This window comes from Haemorhous mexicanus, chromosome 25, assembly GCF_027477595.1.
Source record: "Haemorhous mexicanus isolate bHaeMex1 chromosome 25, bHaeMex1.pri, whole genome shotgun sequence".
NCBI lineage: Eukaryota > Metazoa > Chordata > Aves > Passeriformes > Fringillidae > Haemorhous > Haemorhous mexicanus.
In genome coordinates, this window is record NC_082365.1 from 3,423,983 (window position 1) to 3,437,466 (window position 13,484).

Sequence of the window (13,484 nt, forward strand, 5' to 3'; positions counted from 1 at the left end):
TTTATACACAAAATATATACATTTATACACAAAATATATACATTTATACACAAAATATATACATTTATACAGAGAGAGAGATCCAGACATTGTATCAGCACCTAACCCGAGAAACAGGGGCTAAACTGAGCCCTAAATTGAAGAAAAATCAACGTTCTATTCATCCACAGCCCCGGAGATGAGAACAGAGCAGCCTCCCCTGAACATCTGCAGCAGCAAATATCTTATTTTGTGTGTGTGTGTGCGAACAAAACGAGAGGAAAAATGAGACAAGAACGCAGTTGAGAAAACCAGCTGCTCCTAAATGAATGTTTGCAAATGCTGGGGCGAGTTCTCCAGCTGAAGACTTCAAAAAGTCATCAGAAACCTCGTGCTATTTAAAGCCTTGGCCCTTTGCTTTGTGATGAACTCACCCAGCTCTAGGAGCTGCAGAAGCATCACAAAGATTCCTTATTTTTAATCTTCACAGGGTCCCTCCTTTGGAGCAACTTTGGAGCTCTCAAGGTCAAAAATCCCGTTTCAGCTTGGGTCAGCAGGATGGTGGGGGTTTTTTTTTGGTTTTTTCACTGGAAACAGCTGTTCCCACCCCGAGTTTGCTGGAAGGACTCGCCCTGCACGGGGAAAAGCAGAGCAGCACCTGCATTTGTTGTCACTTGAGCTGATGAGAACTCGCTCGCTGGGGTGGCTGATGAGGAGAAACTGCTGCTGCTTCCTGGGGGGAAAAAAGGCGTTTTTGGCAGCCCAGATGCTGAGAGGAACTCGATAATAAAAAACCCCAAACCCAACAAAAAACCGTTGGAGAGCTGGGCTGTGACTTCAGCTGGGAAAGGGCCAGAATCCAAATTTGGGTGGGGAGAGCTGCCCCTGTTTTTTAGTCAGAGAAGTTCACAAGCAATTAAATAGCTGTTAGTGCTGGGTTTGGGGTTTTTTGGGTTTTTTTTTTTTTTCTATTTTCCTCCCTCTTTAGCACTGGAGCAAGTGAGTCTCCCAAAGGTTGTGCCCACACAGAGCTGGGCACTGCAGGGCTCCGTGAATTTCAATTTCCACTCTTCTATTCCGGGCTCTGAGTCACGGGGTGATGTTGGTTGAGGCAGTTTGGAAGCAGAAATTACAGCCTGGGCTCTCCTGGATGTCCCTGAGAGGGTGGCACAGGCCACGAGGGAGTGACAGCTCCAGGGGCATCTGCAGCAGCGCCAGGACGTGGGCAGGGAGGGCACAGAAACCTCGTTCTCCTCAAAAATTATAAATGAATATTTATTAGTTCATGCCATTAGAGAAGGCTGAAATCTCTTACAGAGGGTTTGCTGTGGATCAGGAATTGTTAGGGGGGAAAATCAGGGTTATTTAGGTGGGAAAATTAGGATTATTTAGGGAAAATCAGAATTATTTAGGTGGGAAAATCAGAATTATTTAGGTCGGAAAATTAGGATTATTTAAGTGGGAAAATCAGAATTATTTAGGTGGGAAAATTAGGATTATTTATGTGGGAAAATCAGAATTATTTAAGTGGGAAAATTGGGATTATTTAGGTGGGAAAATCAGAATTATTTAGGTGGGAAAATCAGAATTATTTAGGTGGGAAAATTAGGATTATTTAGGTGGGAAAATCAGAATTATTTAGGTGGGAAAATCAGAATTATTTAGGTGGGAAAATCAGAATTATTTAGGTGGGAAAATCAGAATTATTTAGGTGGAAATTTAGGATTATTTAGGTCAGAAAATCAGAATTATTTGGGGAAAATCAGAATTATTTAGGAAAAATTAGAATTATTTGGGGAAAATCAGAATTATTTAGGTAGGAAGATCAGAATTATTTAGGTGGGAAAATCAGAATTATTTAGGTAGGAAAATCAGAATTATTTAGGTGGGAAAATCAGAATTATTTAGGTGGGAAAATCAGAATTATTTAGGTGGAAATTTAGGATTATTTAGGTCAGAAAATCAGAATTATTTGGGGAAATCAGAATTATTTAGGTGGGAAGATCAGAATTATTTAGGTGGGAAACCAATCAGGATTTCCCTCCAGGCTCACCAAATCCCAGCCGTGCCCCCAGCACTCAGTGCCACATCCAGGAATTGCTGGGACACCCAGGGATGGGCACTCCACACCTCCCTGGGCTGTCCCAAGGCCTGACCACCTTTCCATGAGGAAATTCCTGCTGCTGTCCAACCTCTGGGGCCGTTTCCAGTTGTTCTGTCCCCTTTCCTGGGATCAGAGCATCCCCACCCCAGATTTCCTCAAACTGCTGACCCCACTCTGGGGGTGAGAAAGGAATTTTATGGCAAGAATCCCTTGAGATCCCAGCCAGGCACTCTGTCCCTGGAAGCAGCTCCAGGCTGGAGCTGCAGCTCTGTCCTCCCTCTCCAGAGAGGAATTTTCACTCTCAGACTTTCATCTCCTCAGCTCCAGGAGGAGCTCAGAGTGCAGGAGCCTGAAACAAGAGCCTGGCCTTACTGACACTGATGGTTCAGCCAGGCCCAGTCCCGGGCTCAAAAAGAGATGGTTTTTTCTGGAGCAGGGCCAGAAGAGCTCAGGATGGAGCCATCTCTGCAGAGTGGAATGATTTATCATTATTTATCATTTTATTTATCATTATTTATCATTATTTATCATTCTTTATCATTATTTATAATTTTATTTATCATTATTTATTATTCTTTATCATTATTTATCATTATTTATAATTTTATTTATCATTCTTTATCATTATTTATCATTATTTATCATTATTTATCATTTTATTTATCATTCTTTATCATTATTTATCATTATTTATCATTATTTATCATTATTTATCGTTATTTATCAGGGGGAGGAAACGCAGAGTCAACGGCTGCCCCAGCTGCTGGTGCCTGATTAGATCCCTCAGAGATCCGAGATCAGAGATCCCTGCTCTGCTCTGGATCTGCTGGGTCCAGCCAGGCATGGCCAGAAGGTTGGCAGGGCTCGGGCAGCACCACACAGGGCAAAGAAAACGAGGATTTGGGGAGCAGCTTCACCCAGGGTGAGCTGCAGCTCCTGGGAGAATCCCCTCCACCTTGTTGTGGATTTTTGTGGCTGCTCTGATTCTCTCTGGAAGCCCCAGCTGGGCCTGAGGTGTCTCCAAACCCATTTTGTGCCACCTTAGAGAAAGTGCCAGCCCTGCCCTTGGCTGCTCAGAGCCCAAACCTTCCTGGAGGCAGAGAGCACCAACCCGACCTCAGCACCCCACCCAGGCAGGCTGGAGGGAGCCTTCACCAAACGTGCAGATCCCAGCGTGGAAAAGTGGTAGAGAAATGCCAAAACAAACCCCCACATTTTGGGGGTGCCCAGTGCTGAAATACCAAATAAAACCCCACACTTTGGGGGTGCCCAGGGCTGAAATGCTGAAAAAAACCTGACTTTGGAGGTGCCAAGTGCTGAAATATCAAAAAAAACCCACACTTTGGGGTGCCAAGGGCTGAAATACCAAAACCCCACATTTTGGGGGTGCCCAGTGGTGAAATACCAAATAAAACCCCACATTTTGGGGGTGCCCAGTGCTGAAATACCCAAAAAATCCCACACTTTGGGGGTGCCCAGTGCTGAAATATCAAAAACCAAAAACATTTTGGGGGTGCCCAGTGCTGAAATACCAAATAAACCCCCACATTTTGGGGGTGCCCAGTGCTGAAATGCCAAAAAAACCCCCACATTTTGGGGGTGCCCAGTGGTGAAATACCAAATAAAACCCCACATTTTGGGGGTGCCCAGTGCTGAAATACCAAATAAACCCCCACATTTTGGGGATGCCCAGTGCTGAAATGCTGAAAAAACCAAAAACATTTTGGGGGTGCCCAGTGGTGAAATACCAAATAAAAACTGACTTTGGGGGTGCCCAGTGCTGAAATACCAAAACCCCACACTTTGGGGTGCCCAGTGCTGAAATGCCAAATAAAACCCCACACTTTGGGGTGCCCAGTGCTGCTGCCCCGGGTGCAAAGGTGTGAATTCACTCTGGGGCTTTTGGAAGGATCTCCCCCGATGAGCTGATGGTTAAAAAACCTCTGTGCCAGTCAGGAGTGACGCTGGGCTTTGCCAAATTGTGTCTGAAGCCCTTTGGAAAAGAGGGGAAAGCCACTGGGAGGAGGATTCCGTGGGGAATGCAGAGCCCAGGGGGCTGAGAGCTGCCCCAGTTCCACCCCCAGCTCTTCCTGCAGCTGAAATTGCAGCTCCTGCAGCTCCTGCAGCTCCTGCAGCTCCTGCAGCTCCTGCAGCTCCTGCAGCCCGGGTTCTGGGGCTGTGGCAGCTCTTGGTGCCAGGAGCTGCTCCTGTCCCTCCCTGGCTGTCCCTGCCAGCTGTCCCAGGGGTGCCAGCAGCCCCCAGCAGTTTGTGGCCGAGCTACCCCAGCACTCCAGGGCTGATCTTTGCTCTCTCTCGAACAGGAAATGTGGTTTTGTCTCTGCCGAGCAGGAGGAGCCGCCAGGCCGCTCTGTCCAGAGCCTGGCGTGCCAAAAACACCAGGGCAGCCCTGGGACAGCTGGCAGGGACAGCCAGGGAGGGACAGGAGCAGCTCCTGGCACCAAGAGCTGCCACAGCCCCAGAACCTGGGCTGCAGGAGCTGCAGGAGCTGCAGGAGCTGCAGGAGCTGCAATTTCAGCTGCAGGAGGAGCTGGGGGTGGGACTGGGGCAGATTTCAGCTCCCTGGGCGCTGCGTTCCCCACGGCAGGTTCTGCTCCTGGAGGCTCCAAGGGGGTTTTGCTGCCCCTCCAGGAGCAAAGCAAAGCTGGGACATCCCAGAGCTTCATCATCTCCCTCCTCATCCTCCAGAGCTTCACCACCTCCTTCCTCACCCTCCAGAGCTTCACCACCTCCCTCCTCATCCTCCAGGGCTTCACCACCTCCCTCCTCATCCTCCAGAGCTTCACCACCTCCCTCCTCATCCTCCAGAGCTTCACCACCTCCCTCCTCATCCTCCAGAGCTTCACCACCTCCCTTCCTCACCCTCCAGAGCTTCACCACCTCCCTCCTCATCCTCCAGAGCTTCACCACCTCCATCCTCATCCTCCAGAGCTTCACCACCTCCCTCCTCATCCTCCAGAGCTTCACCACCTCCCTCCTCATCCTCCAGAGCTTCACCATCTCCCTCCTCACCCTCCAGAGCTTCACCACCTCCTTCCTCATCCTCCAGAGCTTCACCACCTCCTTCCTCATCCTCCAGAGCTTCACCACCTCCCTCTTCATCCTCCAGAGCTTCACCACCTCCTTCCTCATCCTCCTCCCTGGCTGGGGCTGCAGGGAGGACCCTGCATCAGCTCTGGGCTCCTTCTCTGCTGCATCTTTTTGAGCTCCCCAAAGTTTCCAAATGTCTGAGTTCCAAGCACTTTGCTTGTCCCCTGTCCCCAGAGCCACCTCCCTGCCTGTCCCCTGTCCCCAGAGCCACCTCCCTGCCTGTCCCCTGTCCCCAGAGCCAGCTCCTCACCTGGGGAGGTGTCCCCAAAGCTGTGGCTGTCCCAGGGGTTGGAAAGGTGTCCCCAGAGCCCTCAGAGATGTCCCCAAAGCTGTGGCTGTCACCTGTCCCAGCACAGCCTCATGTGTTCTGCTCCCCATCAGGGGCACACAGAGTTTTGAGGTGTCCCCAAAGCTGTGACTGACCCAGGGTCCTGAGAGGTGTCCCCAGAACTCTGAGGGGTCTCCCCAGAACTCTGAGAGGTGTCCCCAGAACTCTGAGGGGTGTCCCCAGAACTCTGAGGGGTGTCCCCAGAGCTGTGAGAAGTGTCCCCAGAGCTTTCAGAGGTGTCCCCAAAGCTCTCCGAGGTGTCCCCAGAGCTCTCAGAGGTGTCCCCAAGGCTGTGAGAAGTGTCCCCAGAGCTCTCAGAGGTGTCCCCAGAGCTCTCAGAGGTGTCCCCAGAGCTGTGAGAGGTGTCCCCAGAGCTCTCAGAGGTGTCCCCAGAGCTCTCAGAGTGTCCCCAGAGCTGTGAGAGGTGTCCCCAGAGCTGTGAGAGGTGTCCCCAGAGCTCTCAGAGGTGTCCCCAGAGCTCTCAGAGTGTCCCCAGAGCCGTGGCTGTGCCCGGCAGGGAGGGGTGGCATTGCCACGTCTGTACAAGCAGGAACTGGCAACCACAAAGCAGCAGGAACCCAAAGAGCCCCAACCCGAGGAGGTTCAGGAGGAGCAGAGTTCAGCCCTGTCCCCTCCCCTCCTTTGCTGTTTTTGTCACTGTCACCTCTGCTGTGCCCCCGAGGCCCCGGGGTGGGAAGGAAGCCGAGCCCCAGCAGGGCAGGGCAGGGCAGGGAGGGGAGGCTGCAGCTCTCTGAGCCCTCAGAGCCCCCACAGCCAGCCTGGGGAGCTCCTGAGCCCTCTGTGCCCCAAGGACAGCTTGGGGACACGCAGGGGACACCTGTGGAGAGGAGCAGGGCTGTGCTGTCGTTGCCGGGCCGTCCCTCCCTGCAGCAGAACAAATCCCCGGGCAGAATTTGCAATCTTTGCCCTGTGAACACAAACAGGGCTGGGCTGTTCCCCTGCAGCAACCCCGGAGCCAAAGAGCCGAGGAAAAACAACTTTGGAATCTCTGAATTCCATGAGAATCCTTCCTGACCCTTCCTGACCCTTCCTGACCCTTCCTGACCCTTCCTGACCCTTCCTGATCCTTCCTGACCCTTCCCGATTCTTCCTGATCTTTCCCGATCCTTCCCGACCCTTCCTGACCCTTCCCGATGTTTTAATCCCATTCCAGAAGTTTTTAATCCCATTCCAGATGTTTTAATCCCATCCCAGAGGTTTTTAATCCCATCCCAGATGTTTTAATCCCATCCCAGAGGTTTTTAATCCCATTCCAGAGGTTTTTTACCCCATTCCAGAGGTTCCACCTCGCCCTGCCAGCGCCCCCTGGTGGCGCAGACCGGGAACGGCCGCGCATCAAAATGAGCCAAAATCGGGAAAATCCCAAATTGGGAAAATCCAAAATCGGGAAAACCCAAAATCGGGAAAACCCCAATTCGGGAAAATCCGAACTCGGGAAAATCCGAACTCGGGAAAAGCCAAAATCAGGAAAATCCGAACTCTGGAAAATCCAAAATTGGGAAAATCCCAAATCGGGAAAATCCAAAACGGGGAAAATCCGAACTCGGGACAAGCCAAATTGGGAAAATCCGAAATCAGGAAAATCTGAACTCAGGAAGATCCGAAATCGAGAAAATCCAAAATTGGGAAAATCCAAAATCGGGAAAATCCCAAATTGGGAAAATCCGAAATCGGGAAAATCAGAAATCAGGAAAATCCGAAATTGGGAAAATCCAAAATTGGGAAAATCCGAACTCAGGGAGACCCGAAATTGGGAAAATCCAAAATTGGGAAAATCCCAAATCGGGAAAATCCAAAACGGAGAAAATCCGAACTCGAGAAAATCCAAAATTGGGAAAACCCCAACTCGGGGAGACCCCAAACTGGGAAGACCCGAACTCGGGGAGATCCCAAACTGGGAAGACCCCAACTCGGGGAGATCCCAAACTGGGAAGACCCCAACTCGGGGAGATCCCAAACTGGGAAAACCCCAACTCGGGGAGATCCCAAACTGGGAAGACCCCAACTCGGGAAGATCCCAAACTGGGAAGACCCCAACTCGGGAAGATCCCAAACTGGGAAGACCCCAACTCGGGAAGATCCCAAACTGGGAAGACCCCAACTCGGGAAGATCCCAAAGTGGGAAGACCCGAACTCGGGGAGATCCCAAACTGGGAAGACCCCAACTCGGGGAGATCCCAAACTGGGAAGACCCCAGCTCGGGGAGATCCCAAACTGGGAAAACCCCAACTCGGGGAGATCCCACACTGGGAAGACCCCAACTCGAGGAGATCCCAAACTGGGAAGACCCGAACTCGGGGAGATCCCAAACTGGGAAGACCCCAACTCGGGGAGATCCCAAACTGGGAAGACCCCAGCTCGGGGCGACCCGCAATCGCGCCGGGAGCTGCAGGCTGGCGCGGGGGTCGCTCCCAGGGGGTCGGCGGGAGGAGAATCCCCCGAGCTCCGGGGCCGGGCCGAGCCCTGCCCGCCGTTGCCATGACAACAGCAAAGCGTCACTGATCCCGAATTCCCGATGAACTTTTCCATTCAGTCTCCCAGAGGCAGGGACAGAGCAGGGGAAGGTCCGGCAGGGGAAGGTGACACTCCAGGGGCTCTGTCCCCCTCCCTCCTCTCCCTCACGTTGGCTCTGGACCTTGAAATGTTGATTTAGAACTCCGGGAAGAGCCTGGGAAAGCAGGGATTATTCCATTCTCCTCTTTTATTTAATGAATTCTTTATTTCTGGATTCTTTCATTCTCCTCTTTTATTTAATTAATTATTAAATTCTGGATTATTTCATTCTCTTCTTTTATTTAATTAATTCATTTTGGATTCTTTCATTCTCCTCTTTTATTTAATCAATTATTAAATTCGGGATTATTTCATTCTCCTCTTTTATTTAATTAATTCGTTAACTCCGGATTATTTCATTCTCCTCTTTTATATAATTAATTCTTTAATTCTGGATTATTTCATTCTGGAGTATTTAATTCCCCTCTTTAATTAAATATTAAATCCTGGATTCTTTAATTCTCCTCTTTTATTTAATTAATTCTTTATTTCTGCATTCTTTCATTCTCCTCTTTTATTTAATTAATTATTAAATTCTGAATTATTTCATTCTCCTCTTTTATTTAATTAATTCTTTAACTCTGGATTATTTCATTCTCCCCTTTCTTAAATTAATTATTTAATTAATTCTTTCATTCTGGATTATTCCATTCTCCTCTTTTATTTAATTAATTCTTTCATTCTGGATTACTTCATTCTCCCCTTTTATATAATTAATTCATTCTGGATTATTTCATTCTCCCCCTTTTTTAAAATTAATTCTTTAACTCTGGATTATTCCATTCTCCCCTTTTATTTAATCAATCATTAAATTCTGGATTATTCCATTCTCCCTTCTATTTAATTAATTCTTTAACTCTGGATTATTTCATTCTCCCCTTTTATAGAATTGATTCTTTCATTCTGGATTATTTCATTCTGGATTATTTAATTCTCCTCTTTTATTAATTATTAAATTCTGGATTCTTTCATTCTCCTCTTTTATATAATTAATTCTTTCATTCTGGATTATTTCATTCTCCCCTTTTATATAATTAATTCATTCTGAATTATTTCATTCTCCCCCTTTTTAAAATGAATTCTTTAATTAATTCTTTCATTCTGAATTATTTCATTCTCCCCTTTTAAAAAATTAATTCTTTAACTCTGGATTATTCCATTCTCCCCTTTTATTTAATCAATCATTAAATTCTGGATTATTCCATTCTCCCTTCTATTTAATTAATTCTTTAACTCTGGATTATTTCATTCTCCTCTTTTATGCAATTAATTCTTTCATTCTGGATTATTTCATTCTCCCCCTTTTTAAAATGAATTCTTTAATGAATTCTTTCATTCTGGATTATTTAATGTCTCCATCTCAGTTCTCTAAAGTCCCACCTGGCCCAAAGCAGCTTCCCCTCCTTAGGGAATTCCAAGGATTTCACCCCAACCCCTCAGAAATCCTGGGAAATGATCAATTTTCACCTCTGCCAGGATTGTCCCCCCGGGAGCAGCACAAAAACGACACCAGTCGTGCTCATGGGTTATAAAAGCCCTTTTATAAAGCCATTTTTAAACAAAACCAAAAAGTTTACAAAAGAAAATAAAAGATACAGAAGAATGAGTTGCTTAATATATTCCAAAAAGGAGAGAAAGAAACGAGGGGACACAATTCCAACATGCTGAACAAGGAAGGGTTGGTTTTTCCTCGTGGTTCTTTGTTTTAATACAAAATACAAGCGAAGGATACACATACTTCAAACAGAGCTCAGGAGCAGGTTTGCAGTCCCAGGAACCCTTTTTCAATCAAAGCAAAGCAGGGGGGTTGTTATTTCATTTTTATTTTTTTTTTTTTTTGTGTTTTTTTTTCTTTCTTTGCAGGTACATACAGAGACTGGGAATATGTCAAATTAATCAGCACAAAAAGACCATCACACGATTCTACCAATGAATGTTTGCAGCTAGAAATTCACCAACATGGGCAACAGTCGTGCTCACTTCAACCCCTGAAAAAAACCTAAAACCCAAAGAAAAGGTGGGTTTGTTGTGTTTTTAGTTTTAAATCAAGCATGAATGTTACAGTCAGGTTGAACTCCTAGTACCATGCTGGGTCTCAGTGTTGTCCAGAGCTCCCAACCCCGCTGGCTGTTTGCAGCTGCCCCTTTTTCCTGCTTGGAAAATTAACAAAAAATTAAGAATAAAAATTCAAAAAGGACAGGGAGGGGAACTGCAAAGAGCCTGATTTTTTTTTTTTAATAATTTTGTTTTTATTTTTTTTCTCAAAAGCTGACCAGGGGATTGCAGATACTCAAGACAAAATATTCCTTGCACACCAGAAAATGCTGCCAGTCTCCTCCTCCACCTTCACAGGGTTTGCTGTGACACCATGGCCAACAACAACAACAACAAAAATTAGCTCTTATTTACAATTCTCTCTTTTTTTTTTTTTTTTGTAACAATTGCTTCTGCAGGAAAGGGGAAAAAAAAAAAAAAAAGCAGAAAAAAGAAAATAAAACCTCACAAGTGCTGAGAACACAAAGGGGATGGGATGGCAGACACTCCCGCTCGCACTCACACACCGAAGATTTGGGGTTTGTTTTTGTTTTTACACACATTTAAGTCTGGCTTAAGCTGCTTTTAGGATCTCCACCCTCCCTCCTCCCTCCCCCCATCCCAAAATATATATATAAAAAACCCTGGCCCCACTGTACAGAGCGTTTGCAGTCACACGGAGCATGCTGGGGCCAGCACCCCTGGCAGGGCTGGGCTGGGCTGGGCTGGGCTGCACCCCAAATCCAGGAGCTCCATCCAAAACCATCCAAATCCCAGAGCTCCATCCCAATCCAAGAGCTCCATCCAAATCAGAGAGCTCCATCCAAAATCATCCAAATCCCAGAGCTCCATCCAAATCCATCCAGCTCCTCAGCTGGGAAGGGTGGGATGTCATTCCCAGCCAGGCTGGGCTCGGGGCTGGCTCTCCCTGCTCTGCTGGGCTCCAAAGAGCCCAAAATTCCTCCTTGCACAGGCAGAACAAAATGTCAGCACTGCTTCTGTTCCAGCAGCACCCCAAAAGTGCAGGGGGATCCCCCCAGCTCTGCTCGGGTCAGACAAACACAGAATTGGTCATTTCTGGGAGACAGAGGTGACAGCAAGCCCTCCCCAAGCCACACAGCCAAGGACTCTGCCATCCCTCCCCGCCTGCTCCAACCCCTCCCCTCCCAGAAATGAAAGAATTCTCCAAATGTCAGCACTGCTTCTGTTCCAGCAGCACCCCAAAAGTGCAGGGGGATCCCCCCAGCTCTGCTTGGGTCAGACAAACACAGAATTGGTCATTTCTGGGGGACAGAGGTGACAGAGGTGACAGCAAGCCCTCCCCAAGCTCACACAGCCAAGGACTCTGCCATCCCTCCCCGCCTGCTCCAACTCCTCCCCTCCCAGAAATAAAAGAATTCTCCAAATGTCAGCACTGCTTCTGTTCCAGCAGCACCCCAAAAGCGCAGGGGATCCCCCCAGCTCTGTTTGGGTCAGACAAAGACAGAATTGGTCATTTCTGGGTGACAGAAGTGACAGAGGTGACAGCAAGCCCTCCCAAGCTCACACAGCCAAGGACTCTGCCATCCCTCCCCGCCTGCTCCAACTCCTCCCCTCTGAGATGAAAGAATTCTCCAGCAAATTCCCAAACTCCTGGGTCACCTTGGGGCTTTTAGGAACCGTGTGTTCAACGCTAGGATCCGTTAGAAAAATAAACACTTCACAAACAAAAGGACAGAAAAGCAAAGCACCAGGTTGGGGTTTTTTGTTTTTGTTTTTTTCCTACAGCTCCAGAAGCTTCCAGCATGGGACAGATTCCTTCCCTCCCTCACCTCAGTGGCTCTTGGATCTTTGGGGGGCATCAGTGGAGGGAATTAAAAAAAAAAAAAAGGAAATAAAAGGAAAAAAACCTCCCAGGAATTTCAGATTTTTGCACTGTGCCTCTCTCCCCTCACTCTCTCTGCCCTGAAAAATTTAAAATTGATTAAAGCTCCTCTGCTGCCCCATCTTTAAGCCCTTCCTGACCCCCTAAGCTCAGCTCAGCTGTCATTGCTCCCCCAAACCACCCTCAGCACAAACCCCCAGCTGAAATTCAGATTTCCCTGATTTTGACCCATTCAGAGCTGGAGGTGCTGTGAGGATTCAGGGCCAGGATGGGAACTCTGGAATTTTAAAATCAACACCAAGCAGGGCTGGAGACTGAGGGAATTTGGGAATAAATCCATTTTACAGCTGTGGGACACAGAATCTTTTCAAAGGCTCCTCCTCCTCCTGTGAGTGAAACTTTCTGCTCCATAAAAATCTCTTGGTGCTAAAGAAAAGCATTTTCCCCCAATTTTCCTTCCAGAATGTTTAATACAAATTAATTCCAATTAAATTGGTGATTAAAAGGTGAAGCCTGCTGTAAAATGATGTATGTTAAAATAAAAATACTCAAAATAATAGAAATTATTTTGAAAATATTCAAAATAATAGAAATAATTTGAAATAATATTCAAAAGTGCTGGAGACTGAGGGAATTTGGGAATAAATCCATTTTACAGCTGTGGACACACAATCTTTTCAAAGGCTCCTCCTCCTCCTGTGAGTGAAACTTTCTGCTCCATAAAAATCTCTTGGTGCTCCTAAAGAAAAAGCATTTTCCCCCAATTTTCCTTCCAGACTGTTTAATACAAATTAATTCAAATTAAATTGGCAATTAAAAGGTGAAGCCTGCTGTAAAATGATGCATGTTAAAATAAAAATATTCAGAATAATAGAAATGTTCACCTGGATCGTTGCTCCTGTCTGTGAAAATGAGAAATTGGTGTATTCCTACCAGAGACCATCAGGGCTCAGAGTTTGTACCAAAACAGGTTTGGAAAAGTTGGAAAATCCTGAAAATCTGGGAATTTTTGGGGGTTGTGAGACAGAACAAAGCATCAGGGAGCCTCCCAGGCAGCAGAAAGGAAGTGGGAGAAAGCAGAACAGTTCAGTGAAAAAAAGGAGAAAACAACCCAAAACCTGAACTGAAATAAAACCAAAAGGATTTTCAGAAAAAATAAATGAAGCAAGCAAAACCAAATTTGAGAGTCTCAAAATAAAGTTCAGAGAGCATCAGGTGAGAACCAGACCCCCTGAACTCCCCTGCACACCTGAATTTAAAGGAAACCCCAAATATTTGAAATATTTTGGGGAACAGCTCTGGGAACCAGAGATTTATTGGTGCAAATGTTTGCTGCCCCTGAATGGGTTTTATTTTCCAAAAGTGGCCAGGATTTCCCAGAATTACCCAAAAAGTGGAGGGAATTTCTGCTCTCCCAGCAATCCAGCAGGTGGGAGGAGCTGTGGGAGAGGGAATTATTTTCCTTTTTCAAACTGAGATTTCCCTGCAGCCTG

At 46.9% G+C, this 13,484-nt stretch overlaps 2 long non-coding RNA genes across 2 annotated transcripts; one reads left to right on the forward strand and one right to left on the reverse strand.

Moving 5' to 3' along the window:
* On the reverse strand, window positions 1–4,134 carry LOC132338403 (uncharacterized). The gene is made up of 2 exons (XR_009489442.1): window positions 2,033–4,134; window positions 1–1,232 (listed from the first exon to the last, which is right to left on the reverse strand). It is a non-coding gene; the product is annotated as an uncharacterized LOC132338403 (long non-coding RNA).
* A 5,472-nt stretch (window positions 4,135–9,606) lies between these two features.
* Window positions 9,607–12,729, forward strand: LOC132338462 (uncharacterized). Its single transcript, XR_009489453.1, has 2 exons — window positions 9,607–11,423; window positions 11,648–12,729. It is a non-coding gene; the product is annotated as an uncharacterized LOC132338462 (long non-coding RNA).
* Window positions 12,730–13,484: the final 755 nt, after the last annotated feature.